This window comes from Scyliorhinus torazame, chromosome 3 (assembly GCF_047496885.1).
Source record: "Scyliorhinus torazame isolate Kashiwa2021f chromosome 3, sScyTor2.1, whole genome shotgun sequence".
Lineage (NCBI taxonomy): Eukaryota > Metazoa > Chordata > Chondrichthyes > Carcharhiniformes > Scyliorhinidae > Scyliorhinus > Scyliorhinus torazame.
In genome coordinates this window covers 116722937-116738828 of record NC_092709.1, presented here as the reverse complement: position 1 = coordinate 116738828, position 15892 = coordinate 116722937, and the positions used below count along the sequence as shown (strand labels likewise).

The 15892-nt window shown below is 44.5% G+C and overlaps 1 protein-coding gene across 1 annotated transcript in view; it reads right to left on the bottom strand.

The window, feature by feature from the left end:
• Positions 1-15892, bottom strand: part of naf1 (nuclear assembly factor 1 homolog (S. cerevisiae)) — a 543280-nt gene that overhangs the window by 254311 nt on the left and 273077 nt on the right. The window lies entirely within an intron of this gene.

Here is a 15892-nt window from a genome sequence, read left to right as displayed (position 1 = left end):
GTAAATGGCTACTGAAGTAAGAGTCCACAATTCTTCTACAGGAAAATTAAATAACTGCTTGAAAAAAGGAACTGGTTCAGGGGATGACAAGAACAGTTATAGTCTTAAAATGTCAAAAGGCCTGGTTCTATGATAGGACTATCCATAATTAAACTCTTCCAAAGATAGAATTTTTAAGCACATTAATTCCTAATTAGATACACAATTAATTATGCAGCATATTCAACTGCAATACTGCCTTCCAGAAAAGAAAAACTTGCTTGGCACTATTGTATCGCTGCCATATGGTAATGTGTGTCGGCAGCCTAACAAGATTCCCAAAAAAATTAATCCCAGTGATTATTAAAGGAACTTTTAATCTAAATTTGTGCAATGGAACATGAGTCAGAAAAGCAACAATTTTAAGCAAACAAGGTTTTCAGAGCCACGTTTTTCCGAGCAAACATGAAACCATTCATAGCATTCTGCTGCACTACAAATAAGCTTAAGAAACTGTGTTTACACAATGATGCTGCTTCACAAAGCTGGAGGGGGAAAGAAATCTATTATATGCCAAAACATCTGGCAATAATCAAACTGATTGCTTTCTAATATTGCTTTCATTATAGTTTTGCCCTAAAATAAATTTCCATAGCTTAGCAGTTCCTTTGCAATACATGTAAACAATTTTTATCTTACCATTCAGGCCATTCAACTCAACTGGTCCATGCTCAACATGAGCTTCCTCTTGCTCTACTTGATGAATACATATATAATATTAATAGCATATCCTTGAATTTTTTTTCTCCCTCATACTTATCTGCCTTCCTTTAGAATGCATTTCAGCTAATTGTCTCGACTATACCAAAGTTCTGTAATCTCACTTCCCCTGAAGACATTTCTCCTGAATTCCTCAGTTGGATTTTTGAATTCCTCATTTCCCCACAAGTGGAAGCATCTACTTTACATTTATCGGATCAAACCCCCTACATCATTTTGATCAGCCCCTCTACCTTCTCCTTTCTCTGTTCAGTCTTTCTTGATAATAACCTTGCAGTCCTTGGTCACTATTATAACAGAGCAAATTTAATATTGAAGTTTGCATTTTCAGTCACAACCAGTTTAACTTGTGTTTTAATTCACCAAATAACATATCTTTAAGAGCAGTAAAGACCCCCAGGCCTATTTAGTTGATTACAATCTCATCTTTACATAATGGGTGCAATTCTCCATTCCAAACTCCAAGCGCTACTACCCTCCCCCCCCCCCCCCCCCCCCCCCCCACCATGGGAAGAGCGGGTAACCCCCATCTCGTCTCCACCCACATTCCATCACAAACCCAGAAGGGTGATCCGACTCCACCAGCCCCCCCACTTCAGCCAACCCCCCAGCCTCCCCTTCAGTCTTCGCCCCCTTGCATTGGCAACAGTGCACTGTCCCTGGCACTGACACCCCAGCCTGGCGTGATGGACCCCAAGGGAGATCATTGGGTTCATCCCATTACTAATGTGCCCCTCTGCCACTGTCAAGCTGCAGAGCAGGCTACCCCACGGGCATATGCGGCCCGGGCTGTGGGTGAGGCCTTGGCCCGGAACGTTCCCCGAGGATGGGGGCCCCTTGTCTGGACTGCCCTTCCAAGCCTTGGGCCATCCTTGGCACTGTGATCTCAGGCAGCCCTCTGTTCAACAGCATCTTCCTGTCCAGACTTTTTAAACGGAAGTGGTTTCCTCACCCTGAACTGCTCTGCCTGATAAATGATGAGCAGTCGAGGCAGTTCAGTGAAGAATCAATGCAGGAACACTTTCCCTTTCCTAACATCTGCTCCCTCAGCACTATGCCTTTGAAACTGCAGCTTTAGGAAGTGCCAGAGCCTTTGAGAAAGCCCTCAATACTTAAACAGGCTTCAAACCCCTGTGACTCTTTGAAATGGTAATCATCCAATCAATTTTACAGAGTAAAACCTTTCTCCTGTCTATGACTGACAGCTTAATGGTTCAGACACTGCTGATAGGGGGTTTGTTTACTTATCTTTCCCTTCACACTTTAATGCATCTCAAGTAACACATTGATCCTAACCACAATGTTTATAAACACTCTTGCTATGATTGACAGCTCCTCACCTCTTCAACAATGCAAAGTACTTTCTATGATTACAAAAGAAGAAGTGAATCCACTTGGTTGCTTTGGCAACCTTCAGGTTTTACCGGGCTGGTAGGGGCAGAGGGGGAAAGATTCCAGGGGTCAGGTCCTCACCCAGAGCCTGAGTTCACTCAACCTGCAGGAACTCTTGGGAAGCACTCTGCATGTTTCTGCCAATACGGGACAGGTAGTCCACTACGGGCGACAGCACAGGAGATGAGGCTGGGGATGGGTCTCCGTCCGGCGCTGATCCCATTTTTCGGTCGACACTCCATTCTCCGCCCGATTGGATTCCCGATCCCAGTGGTGGAGAACAGACAATCTCTGCCCATATCTCCCAATTCTTTTTGGTCAGAAGCATATCCCAGCATCCGTTTATCCTCTTCAGCTTTCTTGTCAAATTTATTTGTTCCACACCCTTTTTGATCAGCTGCGTCTGACACACCGAAATAGATGCCACATTGCCATACTTCAGCCAATTTGATGCAAGCCACGTGACATTCAGAAATGACTTGACAAGATTCTGGCAATGGTATAGCCCTGAAGACTGGTGCTCAGAGCCTGCTGTGCCCCTAGACAAGTTGTTCCAGTACAGCTACAACACTCGCATCGACCCGGCAATGTGGAAAATTGCCCAGATATATCCTGTAAATAAGGAACAGGTCAAATCCGATCCAGTCAATAACCACCCTATCAGTCTACTCTCAACCATCAATAAAGTGATGGAAGGGGGTCATCAACAGTGCTATAAGAGTGGCACTTGCTTTGCAATAACCTGCTGATGGACTCTCAGTTTGGGATCCGCCAGGGTCACTCAGCTCCTGGCCTCACTACAGCCTTGATTCAAACATGGACAGAAGAGCTGAATGGCAGAGGTGAGATGAGAGTGACTGCCCTTTATACCAAAGCAGCATTTGATCGATTGTGGCCTCAAGGGGCTCTAGAAAAGCTGAGTCAAAGGGAATTAAGGGAAAAACCCTCTGCTGGTTAGAGACATACCTGGCACAATGGAAGATGGTCATGGGTGTTGGGAGGTTAATCATCTCAGCTCCAGGACATTATTGCAAGAGATGCTCATCATAGTGCCCTAGGTCCAACCATCTTCATCTGTTTCATCAATTACGTTCTTTCCATCAGAAGTTGGGATGTTTACGGATGACTGCACAATGTTCAGCTCTAATTATAACTCCTCAGATACTTAGGCAATCCATGTCCAAATACAGCAAGACCGGGACAATAATCAAACTTGGACTGACAAGGAGCAAGTAACATTCATGTCACGCAATTGCCATCTCCAATTTGAGGAGAATCTAATCAGCACCCCTAGACATTCAATGGTATTACTGAATTTGCCACTATCAACATACTAGGGTTAACAATAAGCAAAATCTGAACCAGCCATATAAATACTGTTACTAAAGAGTAGTCCAGAGGAACTCTGCATCAAGTATCACACCTCTTGACATCTCCCTCCCCCCCCCCCCCTTCTTGTCCAAGTTTGTCTTCCATCTACAAGGCATAAGTCAGGATTGTGACGGAATGAACATAGAACATGGAAAATACAGCACAGAACAGGCCCTTCGGCCCATGATGTTGTGCCGAACCTTTGTCCTAGATTAATCATAGATTATCAATGAATTTACAGTGCAGAAGGAGGCCATTCGGCCCTTTGAGTCTGCACCGGCTCTTGGAAAGAGCACCCTACCCAAACTCAACACCTCCACCCAACACCAAGGGCAATTTGGACATTAAGGGCAATTTATCATTGGCCAATTCACCTAACCCGCACATCTTTGGATTGTGGGAGGAAACCGGAGCACCCGGAGGAAACCCACGCAGACACGGGGAGGACGTGCAGACTCCGCACAGACAGTGACCCAAGCCGGAATCGAACCTGGGACCCTGGAGCTGTGAAGCAATTGTGCTATCCACAATGCTACCGTGCTGCCCTTGAGAACAAATAAATCTACACTATATCATTTAACCGTAATCCATGTACCTATCCAATAGCTGCTTGAAGGTCCCTAATGTTTCCGACTCAACTACTTCCACAGGCAGTGCATTCCATGCCCCCACTACTCTCTGGGTAAAGAACCTACCTCTGATATCCCTCCTATATCTTCCACCTTTCACCTTAAAGTTATGTCCCCTTGTAATGGTTTGTTCCACCCGGGGACAAAGTCTCTGACTGTCTACTCTATCTATTCCCCTGATCATCTTATAAACCTCTATCAAGTCGCCCCTCATCCTTCTCCGTTCTAATGAGAAAAGGCCTAGCACCCTCAACCTTTCCTCGTAAGACCTACTCTCCATTCCAGGCAACATCCTGGTAAATCTTCTTTGCACCTTTTCCAAAGCTTCCACATCCTTCCTAAAATGAGGCGACCAGAACTGTACACAGTACTCCAAATGTGGCCTTACCAAAGTTTTGTACAGCTGCATCGTCACCTCACGGCTCTTAAATTCAATCCCTCTGTTAATGAACGCAAGCACACCATAGGCCTTCTTCACAGCTCTATCCACTTGAGTGGCAACTTTCAAAGATGTATGAACATAGACCCCAAGATCTCTCTGCTCCTCCACATTGCCAAGAACTCTACCGTTAACCCTGTATTCCGCATTCATATTTGTCCTTCCAAAATGGACAACCTCACACTTTTCAGGGTTAAACTCCATCTGCCACTGCTCAGCCCAGCTCTGCATCCTATCTATGTCTCTTTGCAGCCGACAACAGCCCTCCTTACTATCCACAACTCCACCAATCTTCGTATCGTCTGCAAATTTACTGACCCACCCTTCAACTCCCTCATCCAAGTCATTAATGAAAATCACAAACAGCAGAGGACCCAGAACTGATCCCTGCGGTACGCCACTGGTAACTGGGATCCAGGCTGAATATTTGCCATCCACCACCACTCTCTGACTTCTATCGGTTAGCCAGTTCGTTATCCAACTGGCCAAATTTCCCACTATCCCATGCCTCCTTACTTTCTGCATAAGCCTACCATGGGGAACTTTATCAAATGCCTTACTAAAATCCATGTACACTACATCCACTGCTTTACCTTCATCCACATGCTTGGTCACCTCCTCAAAGAATTCAATAAGATTTGTAAGGCAAGACCTACCCCTCACAAATCCGTGCTGACTATCCCTAATCAAGCAGTGTCTTTCCAGATGCTCAGAAATCCTATCCTTCAGTACCCTTTCCATTACTTTGCCTACCACCGAAGTAAGGCTAACTGGCCTGTAATTCCCAGGGTTATCCCTAGTCCCTTTTTTGAACAGGGGCACGACATTCGCCACTCTCCAATCCCCTGGTACCACCCCTGTTGACAGTGAGGACGAAAAGATCATTGCCAACGGCTCTGCAATTTCATCTCTTGCTTCCCATAGAATCCTTGGATATATCCCGTCAGGCCCGGGGGACTTGTCTATCCTCAAGTTTTTCAAAATGCCCAACACATCTTCCTTCCTAACAAGTATTTCCTCGAGCTTACCAATCTGTTTCACACTGTCCTCTCCAACAATATCGCCCCTCTCATTTGTAAATACAGAAGAAAAGTACTCGTTCAAGACCTCTCCTATCTCTTCAGACTCAATACACAATCTCCCGCTACTGTCCTTGATCGGACCTACCCTCGCTCTAGTCATTCTCATATTTCTCACATTTCTCCATTTCCCTGGATGAGAACAGTTTCAACACTCAAGAAACTCTAACACCATCCAGGCCAAAGCAACCCACTTGATTGGCATCCACAAACATTCACTCCTTCCACTACTCATAGAATCCCTAGGATTCGGCCCATCGAGTTACACCGACCCTCTGAAAGAGCACCCTACCGAGGCCCAAATCACATACTATCTCCGTAACTCCACTTGGGGCCAATTTTGCACAGCCAATCCCATCTAACCTGCACATGTTTGGACAGTGGGAGGAAAGCAGAGCACCCGGAGGAAACCCACGCAGACACGGGGAGAACGTATAAACTCCACACAGACAGTCACCAGTGGTCGGAATTGAACCCGGGTCCCTGGTACTAACCACTGTGTCACTATGCTGCCCAAAATTTGCACTGATGCACACTGGCAGTAGTGTACCATCTGCAGGATGCATTGCAAGAATTAATCAAGGCTCATCAGAGAGCACCTTCCAAACCCTCAACCGTTACAGGACAAGGACAGTAGATATGTGGGAACACCACCAAGTGCAAGTTCCCTCCAAGCCACTCAACGTCTTGACTTGGATCTATATCACCATTCTTTCAGTCAGTGTGTCAAAATCTGCAACTCCCTCCCCAAACAGTACAGTGGGTGTACCTACATCTCAGGGACTGCTGCGGTTTAAGAAGGCAGCTCACCGCCACCGTCTCAAGGGCAAATAGGGATGGGCAATAAATGCTGGCCGAGCCAGCAACGCCCACATATCATGTACAAATATATTTTAAAAAAGTATATGTAAGGCACTTAAAACATAGCTTTCCAATCATTCACTGATGTTACTGCTTCCTCATGACAATGGATTCCCTAAAGCTTACAGAGACTGGCAAACCAGCATAATGGTGGAAAACACCACAGAAATCCAGTCAGCGATTGTGCAGCTGGACTTTCCAGTGAAAACGCATGAAACCGGCACACTTTTTGCCCACCTTCATCAGCATAAAAGCATCTGTACCTGACCAAGGCCTCTGTTTTGTTATAAAAACAAAGTGCTGGAAAAATGCAGCAGGTCTGGCAGCTTTCAGGAGCAGAGTCATACTGGACTCTTTCTCCCCTTCCACAGATGCTGTCATACACCTGCTGAGTTTTGCCAGCACTTTGTTTATGTTAGACATTCAGTACCCACGGTATTTTTGCCTTTGCTACACATGTGTGTCAGCCATGGTTCAGTTGGTAGTTTGCCTCAAGTCAGAAGGTTGTGGGTTGAAGTGCCACTACAGGATTTAAATGTAAAGATCAAAGCTGACATTCTCGTGCAGTCCAGAGGCATCATCTTTTGGATGAGATTTTAAACGAAAACTCTTTCCTCAGAGCTGGGCATTTAAAACAAGTAGCCATTGCAGCATTACAAAGTGCTGCATTTATTTGTGCCATAACACAGGAGGGGAGCATTTCCTGCACAGATGCAATAGCAGCGTCAAGCATTTTAAAGAGATGCGTTTAAGTACAGCTCTACTTTATCACTGAATTATGCATTTTGGTTTGCAAGCTGCTGTCTTAGAACGGTCTTTGCAACAAAATCATTGCAACTACTCGGAGAGCAACTATTTTAAGTCAGTTTGTTGTAATGGCAAAAATAGATAGTTCCTTCACCAGCAACCAATTAGTATGGACGAGAGCCAGTCTTGGAAACCAAAACTATATATTCTTAACTGTAGAGTTTCACCATTGGTTAAAAAAAATGAATAGAAAGATATTTTGAATAAAATATTAAGTAAAAATAATCTTCACCCATGAAACCATGATTCATGGACCCTAACCCATCTATGGCCCGAGGAGAAGCTGACACCATTTACCAACTGAGCCAATTGTACTGTTTAGGAACTCCCTGCACAAAGACTTTCCAACTTGTTCACTTATTCCAATAAATCAAAAGTTTAAAAAAAGTTAAGTGGTTGAAGTTCAGAATTAAATTGGCCTTTCTGCAATACTAAACTGGCCCATAAGCAAAACAGTCCACATAAAATGGGGAGGTAGTGGCATAGTGGTATTGTCTGGACTAGTAATACAGATCCAGTAATGCTTTGGGGACCTGGTTTAGAATTCCACCACGGCTGATGGTGAAATTTCAATTCAATAAAAAAAATTTAAAAAATCTGGAACGGTCAAGTGTCGCAAAAAAACATCTGGCTCACTAGTGGGCAGCACGGTGGCACAGTGGTTAGCCCTGCTGCCTGACAGCGCCAAGGACCTAGGTTCAATTCCAGCCTTGGGTGACTGTCTGTGTGGAGTTTGGACTTTCTCAGTGTCTGGGTTTCCTCTGGGAACTCCGGTTACCTCCCACAGACGTGCAGGTTAAGGGTATTGGCCATGCTAAATTGTCCCTTAGTATTCAAAGATGCGTAGGTTTGGTGGGGTTACGGGGATAGGGTGGGGAAATGGGTTTGCTAGGGTGATCTTTCAGAGGGTCGGTGCAGACTCGATGGGCTGAATGGCCTCCTTCTGTACTGAAAGGATTCTATGATTCTAATCTCCTATAGGGAAGAAAATCTGCCACCTGTCATCCTTACGTGGTCTGGCCTACCTGTGACTCCAGACCCACAGCAAAGGACTGGGCAAGCCACTCAGGCCAAGGACAATTAGAGGTGGACAACAAATGCTGGCCTTGCCATCGACACCCACATCTCATGAAAGAATAAACATACAAATCTGTGCATGTGTAGCCACATGTGCAACTGATCCTCATAGCCTTCTGTTCTGTGGCAGGAGTGATTTTGGAAAGGAGCAGCGGAGCTGCTGACGAAGATTCATTCCTCAATCAACGCTACAAAAAACATATCATCCTTTTTAAATCAATTTAAAGTACCCAATTCTTTTTGTCTTCCAGTTAAGGGGCAATTTAGCATGGCCAATCCACCTATCCTGCACATCTTTGGGTTGTGGGGGTGAGATCCACGCAGACACGGGAAGAATGTGCAAACTCATACGGGCAGTGACCCAGAGCCGGGATCGAGCTTGGGTCCTTGGCGCCGTGAGGCAGCAGTGCTAACCACTGTACCACTTTGCCACCCCGATCACAAAAACAAATTAACTTATCATTATCGCATTGTTGCTTGTGGGAATTTGGTGTGAGCAAGTTAGCTGCTGCATTTCTGACTAGAGTGGCTACATTCCAAAAGTACTTCAATGACTGGAAAGCACTTTTTGAGATTTATGGTGGTCAAATCTGCCCTTTTTTTTTCTTTCTCCAGGGCAACATTATCTTTCAATGCAAGGACCATGGCTTTCCAAGTACTGCACCCCCACGACTACTTCATACAATACACAAAGTAAAATGAATTTAATCCCTCTTCTATAGGGGGGCTGGCACAAAGCCATTTATTTCATTTAATAGTTCTATACATACCCAGTCAAAAATACGAGAGCGAAGGTTCAATCGGTGTTAGTTCATTGACAGTTATATTAATAATTTTTATTGTCACAAGTAGGCTTACATTAACACTGCAATGAAGTTGCTGTGAAAAACCCCTAGTCGTCACATTCCGGAACCTGTTCGGGTACACCGAGGGAGAATTCAGAATGTCCAAATTAACTAACAGCACGTCTTTTGGGGCCTGTGGGAGGGAACCGGTGTACCCGGAGGAAATCATGCAGAAGTGGGGAGAACGTGCAGACTCCACACAGACAGTGACCCAAGCCGGGAATCCAACCTGGGACCCTGGAGCTGTGAGGCAACAGTGCTACCCACTGTCCTACCGTGCTGCCCCATTATGTTATGTATCCCCGAGAGGCAATCAATATTCAGCTTAAATCCAAATTACTCATACACCATTTCATGCAAATTTAAAGTTAGTTACAAAAAGGATGACAATTGCTTCAGCCATCCTGCTTGTTGTCACCAACCCCTTCTGGTTCCACTTTCCTGCAAACAAGTGAAATGAAATGAAATGAAAATCGCTTATTGTCACAAGTAGGCTTCAAATGAAGTTACTGTGAAAAGCCCCTAGTCGCCACATTCCGGCGCCTGTTCAGGGAGGCTGGTACGGGAATCGAACCGTGCTGCTGGCCTGCTTTAAAAGCCAGCGATTTAGGCCACTGTGCTAAACCAGTCCAAAGGAATAGTTACCACGAATCCCTCCAGTGCAGGAAGCCATTCCGCCAATCGGGTCTGTACCCACCCTCCAAAAGAGCACTCCCCCGCCCTATCTCTGTAACCCCACCAAACCTGCACTTCTTTGGACTGTGGGAGGAAACCTACGCAGACATGAGGAGAACATGCAAACTCCACACAGTCACCCAAGGCCAAAATCGAACCCTGGCACTGAGGCAGCAGTGCTAACCACGGTGCTACCGAATACCTGGAGAACTCTTCTGATTATACTACAGCGTACAAACATTGCAAGTCAGTGGAGTTGTGCCATTTTAAAGCTAGATGTTTAGATTTGATACGAGATTGACATCCAGTATTCAAGACTAATTCTATCTTCCTCATCTCAATTGCACAATTATAGGCCATTTCTGTGGGTCTCTTCCCTGGACAAGCTTTCATACTGTAAGATTAGGGTTAGTTGAAAAGTGCCATTGAACTGAAATTTTAAAACTTACACCAATACCAGTGAAATAAAGGTGGCATATGCACTCTCTCGCCTCAGGTTCTTCAATGAGCACTTTCCGTGTATCAGGCGACCTGTGGCTAAAAGGGTTTTTACCAGCTAATTAACTTCAAAGTTGTTAAGTTAATACTGATATTATATGGGAAGGCTTTACATGTTCAAATCATACTGTACTGTGCAGAGCACAGGCTTGCATTAGTTTGCAATGCCAGGGACCTTCCAGAGCAGAACTGCATGATCCAGCTTCAAAATGTCATCCACTACCAGAGAAGATACCTGGGAACCATATCTAGTTCATCCAGACATAGCACAGCATCATGGACTGTTGGTCCATGTCCCCTTGTAGTCACACAATCTTTCTGAGCAGTATCAGGATAGGGAGATATTAGAAATTTTGGTTCAGAAATGGGGCCCAAAAATGAAGCAGACAATTTAAAGGTTTAAATAGATTGAAGGAAAATGTTGTTTGCTCAAACTCAAAGGGAAATGCCCATACCTGGCTTAGTTACATGCTCCCGTTCAGACTTAAACTCGTTAGGGAATGCATAATGTGATTCACCAAAGGCCCATTGTCTTTTGGGACATTCCTGCATGACCAGCCATTATCCCATTAACAGAGTCTGATGATCTATCAATAGAAGGTAGTTGCCTGTGAATGGCCTAGCTCTGGCCTTTTGTATAAATGGGAATAGGCTATCAGCCAAATAATGAGAATAGATTCAAGTTTGACCACCTCAGGGGAGAAGCTTTGTTTGAAGGGCGGGGCGGAGCTTAGAGCGAAAGAGGAAAATCCTTTTGGGAACAAAGACAGAAGCAGATGGCCAGCCAAAGAGACAAGTCAGGGTGCCTGGATGCAGAATGCGGTGGAGAGCAGCCAGTCAGGTCGTGAAGCCTGCTAGCTTAAAGATGTAAGCAGACTTTGAACAGGTCATGCAAACAGCCTCAGAGAAAACTTTATAAATGATTCTAAAAGAGATGTCCTAACAGAAGAAAGATTGCTCCCTAAATGAAAGCCCTTCCAAGTAGAACAAGAGCTGTATCTTAATGCCAAGTGTTGTTTAATGGGACCTTATGGAGTTAAGTTAAGAAACTGCATATAATCTGTTAGTGTTAGAACTGTGAAGTTTGAAAGTTTAATTATTGCTTTCTTTTGTTTTAATAAAGTTTTGTTTATGAAATAGTAAAGCCCAATTCCTGATAGCATCACTCCTGGAACAAAGCTATCTTTTCTGCAAATTCTTAAAATTTAAAAAACGTTACATGTCTGGTTCAGTATCTTATGTTGAGGGCTGACCAAGCGTCTGTAACAAATTGGGGCTCATAGCCAGCACCTTCAAACTTAGTGTATGTGTGTGTGTGTATAGATTGATTGCATTCTTTTTGGGTTTTAAAAATCGAATTGAGAGTGACTGGAGATGGCCCTTACAGCTTTAAAAGATGTCCTGGGGGTGGAGGAAATCGCTCAGCGGGATTTAAAAAGGGAATCTAAAGAAAAAGCTGTTGAGTTTGGCAGAGAAAATGCAGTTAGCACTACCAAAACGGGCAAAGAAAGCAGAGATAACACAAGCCATAGCCCAATATTGGAACTCATCAGTAATAGAGTCTAACCCATTAGAATGAGCTTGAATCCAATTAAAAATGAAACAATTGGAAATGCAGTATAAACTGAGAGAAATAAACCGAATGTCCCAGGGTTCTCAGTATTTAGGAAGGACAGGCATAAAAGAAAAGGTGGTGGCGTGGCACTGCTGGTCAAAGAGGAAATTAACACAATAGTGAGAAAGGATATTAGCTCTGACAATGTGGAATCCGTATGGGTAGAGTTGAAAAATACCAAGGGACAAAAAACATTTGTGGGTGTCATATACTGACCCCCAAACTGCACTGATGAGGTTGGGAATGGCATTAAACAAGAAATTAGAGATGCATGTGATAAGGGAATATCGGTGATCATGCCTGATTTTAATCTTCACATAGATTGAGCAAATCAAATTAGCCACAATGCCTTAGAGGAGGAATCCCTGGAGTGTATACGGGATGGTTTTCTTGACCAATATGTGGAGGAACCATCTGGAGAGCAGGCCATCTTAGACTGGGTACTGTGTAATGAGAAGGGAATCACTGCCAATCTAGCTGTACGAGACCTCTTGGGGATGAGCGACCATAACATGATAGAATTTCTTATCAAGGTGGAGAGTGAAGTAGTTGATTCGGAGATTAGGGTCCTGAATCTTAATAAAGGGAACTAGGAGGATATGAGGCGTGAGTTGGCCTTGATAGATTGGGGAGGGTTACTTAAAGGGATGACAGTGGATAGACAATGGCAAACATTCAAGGAACGCATGGAGGAACTACAGCAACTGTTCATTACTGTCTGGCACAAAAGCAAACGGGGTAAGAGGGCCAATCCATAGCTTACAAAGGAAATTAGAAATAGTATCCGATACAAGGAAGAAGCGTACAGATTGGCCAAGAAAAATAATAGCTCAGAGGATTGGGAGCAGTTTAGAATTCAGCAAAGAAGGACGAAGATTTGATTGTGAATGGATAAGTACAGTACAAAAGGAAGCTAGCAGGGAACATAAAGACTGACACTAAGAGTTTCTACAGATATGTAAAGAGAAAGAGATTGGTAAGGAGAAATGTAGGCCCACTACAGCCAGAAACAGGGGAATAATAAGGGACAAAGAAATGGCTGAGCAATTGAATACATACTTTGGTTCTGTCTTCACAAATGAGGACACAAATCAGATCCCAGAAATGTTGGAGAAGGAAAGGTTTAGTGAGAGGGAAGACCCGAGGGAGATCAACATTAGTAGAGAAATGGTGCTGGGAAAACTGATGGGATTGAAGGCGGATAAATCCCCAGGGCCTGAATATCTGCATCCCAGAGTGCTTAAGGAGGTGGCGCTGGAAATAGTAGATGCATTGGTGGTCATCTTCCAGGATTCTATAGACTCTGGATCTGTCCCTGACGATTAAGGGGTAGCTCACGTCACTCCAATATTCAAAAAGGGAGGTAGAGGGAAAGCAGGGACCAGTAAGCCTAACATGGGTAGTGGGGAAAATGCTTGAATTCATTATCAAGGACTTTATAGCGGAACATTTAGAAAGCAGTGGCAGGATCAGTCAGAGTCAGCATGGATTTATGAAGGGAAAATCATGCTTGCCAAATCTGTTGGAATTCTTTGAAGAGGCAGCCAGTACAGTCGACAAGAGGGAGCCAGTCAATGTGGTATATTTGGACTTTCAGAAGGCGTTTGACAAAGTCCAGTAGGAGAGATCATTGTGCAAAATTAAAGTGCATAGGATTGGGGGAAATGTATTGAGGTGGATAGAAAACTGGTTGGCAGAGAGAAAACGAAGTGTAGGGATTAATGGGTCCTTTTCAAATTGGCAGGCAGTAACCAGTGGGGTATCACAGAGATCAGGGCTGGGACCCCAGCTATTCACAATATATATTAATGATTTGGATGAGGGAACAAGATGTAACATCTCAAAGTTTGCAGATGATACCAAATTAGGTGGGAGGGTGAACTGTGACGAGGATGCTGGGATCCTACAGCAAGATCTGGACAGGTTGGGCGAGTGGGCAAATCAATGGCAGATGCAGTATAATTTGAATAAGTGTGAGGTTATTCATTTTGGGAGCAAGAGCAGGAAGGCAGATTACTAGCTGAATAGTTGTAAATTGGGGGAGGGGGTGTCCTTGTGCACCATTTGCTGAAGGTAAGCATGCAGGTGCAGCAGGCGGTAAAGAAGGCTAATGGTATGTTGGCCTTCATTGCAAGAGGTTTCGAGTATAGAAGCAGGGATGTGTTGCTGTAATTGCACTGGGCCTTGGTGAGGCCACACTTGGAGTATTGTGTGCAGTTTTGGTCTCCTTTTCTGAGGAAGGACTCTTACTGTCAGACTGATTCCAGGGATGGCGGGACTGTCATAGGAGGAGAGATTGACTAGGTTGGGATTGTTCTCGCTGGAGTTCAGAAGAATGAGGGAGCATCTCTTAGACATTTATAAAATTCTAACAGGACTAGATAGAGTAGATGCAGGGAAGATGTTACCAATGATGGGTGTGTCCAGAACCAGGGGTCACAGCCTGAGGATTCAGGGTAAACCATTTCGGACAGAGATAAGAAGACATTGCTTCACACAAAGAGTGGTGAGCCTGTGGAATTCATTACCACAGAAAGTAGTTGATGCTAAAACTTTGAATATATTCAAAAGGCGGCTGGATATAGCACTTGGGGAGAATGGGATCAAAGGCTATGGGGAGAAAACAGGATTAGGCTATTGAGTTGGATGATCAGCCATGATCGTGATGAATGGCGGAGCAGGCTCGAAGGGCCAAAAGGCCTCCTCCTGCTCCTATTTCCTATGTATCTGTGTATAAATTGAGTTGGTGAGAGAATTGGAAAGGGAAAAATTAGAAGAGAGAGGGATTTTCAAAGGGAAATGGAAAGGAATAAGACGGAGGTGGAATGGGCAAATTTGGCAGAAGAGAGAGATTAGCATCGGCAGATGTAAAGGAAAGAGCGAGTGAAATTGGCACTGCAAGGAGAACAACAACTTAAAGTGTTGGAGGCAAAGGCATGAGCTGAGGAAGTTGTAGGGTAAGAAGAAATATCTCCTCGTCAAAGGTTTAGTCGGGACATGTTTAAATATATGCAAGCCTTGCCAAGATTTGATGAGAACGATGTTGAAGCATATTTTATATTCTTTGAGAAAATAGCTCAACAATTGAATTGACCAAAGACCATGTGGGGGGTAAAAGCAAATTATTGCGGATACTGGAATGTAAAACAGAAGTAGAAAATACGAGTCAATTGCAGCAGGTCTGACAGTATATGTGGAGAGAGAAGGGAGCTAACGTTTTGGGTCTGGATGGCTCTTTGTCAAAGCTGGAGAGTACTGGAAATGGGGTCAGATTTATACTGTTGTGGGGGACATGGAGCAGTGGGGCTGGATAGAGGGCCAGCAATAGGTGGCAATTGACTAAGATGTCATGGACAGAAAGACAAAAGGAATGCAAATGGGGATGATTAAGGCTGAGAAGTGTACCGATAGTTGCACAGATTAGAATGTGTTAATGGCAGAACAAAGGTGAGCAACAAATGGGCAGCACGGTAGCACAAGTGGATAGCATTGCTCCTGGGTCCCAGGTGCGATTCCCCGCTGGGTCACTGTCTGTGCGGAGTCTGCACGTTCTCCCCGTGTGTGCGTGGGTTTACTCCCGGTGCTCCGGTTTCCTCCCACAGTCCAAAGACGTGCAGGTTAGGCGGATTGGCCATGATAAATTGCCCTTAGTGACCAAAAAGGTCAGGTGGGGTTATTGAGTTACGGGGATAGGGGGGAAGTGAGTGCTTAAGTGGGCCGGTGCAGACACGATGGGCCGAATGGCCTCCTTCTGCACTGTATGTTCCATGTTCAAAAAAAAAGTTCGAAACTAGGAACAGGAAACAGACGGCCCAAGTGGGAGGAAACAATGGTGAGGGAAAAAC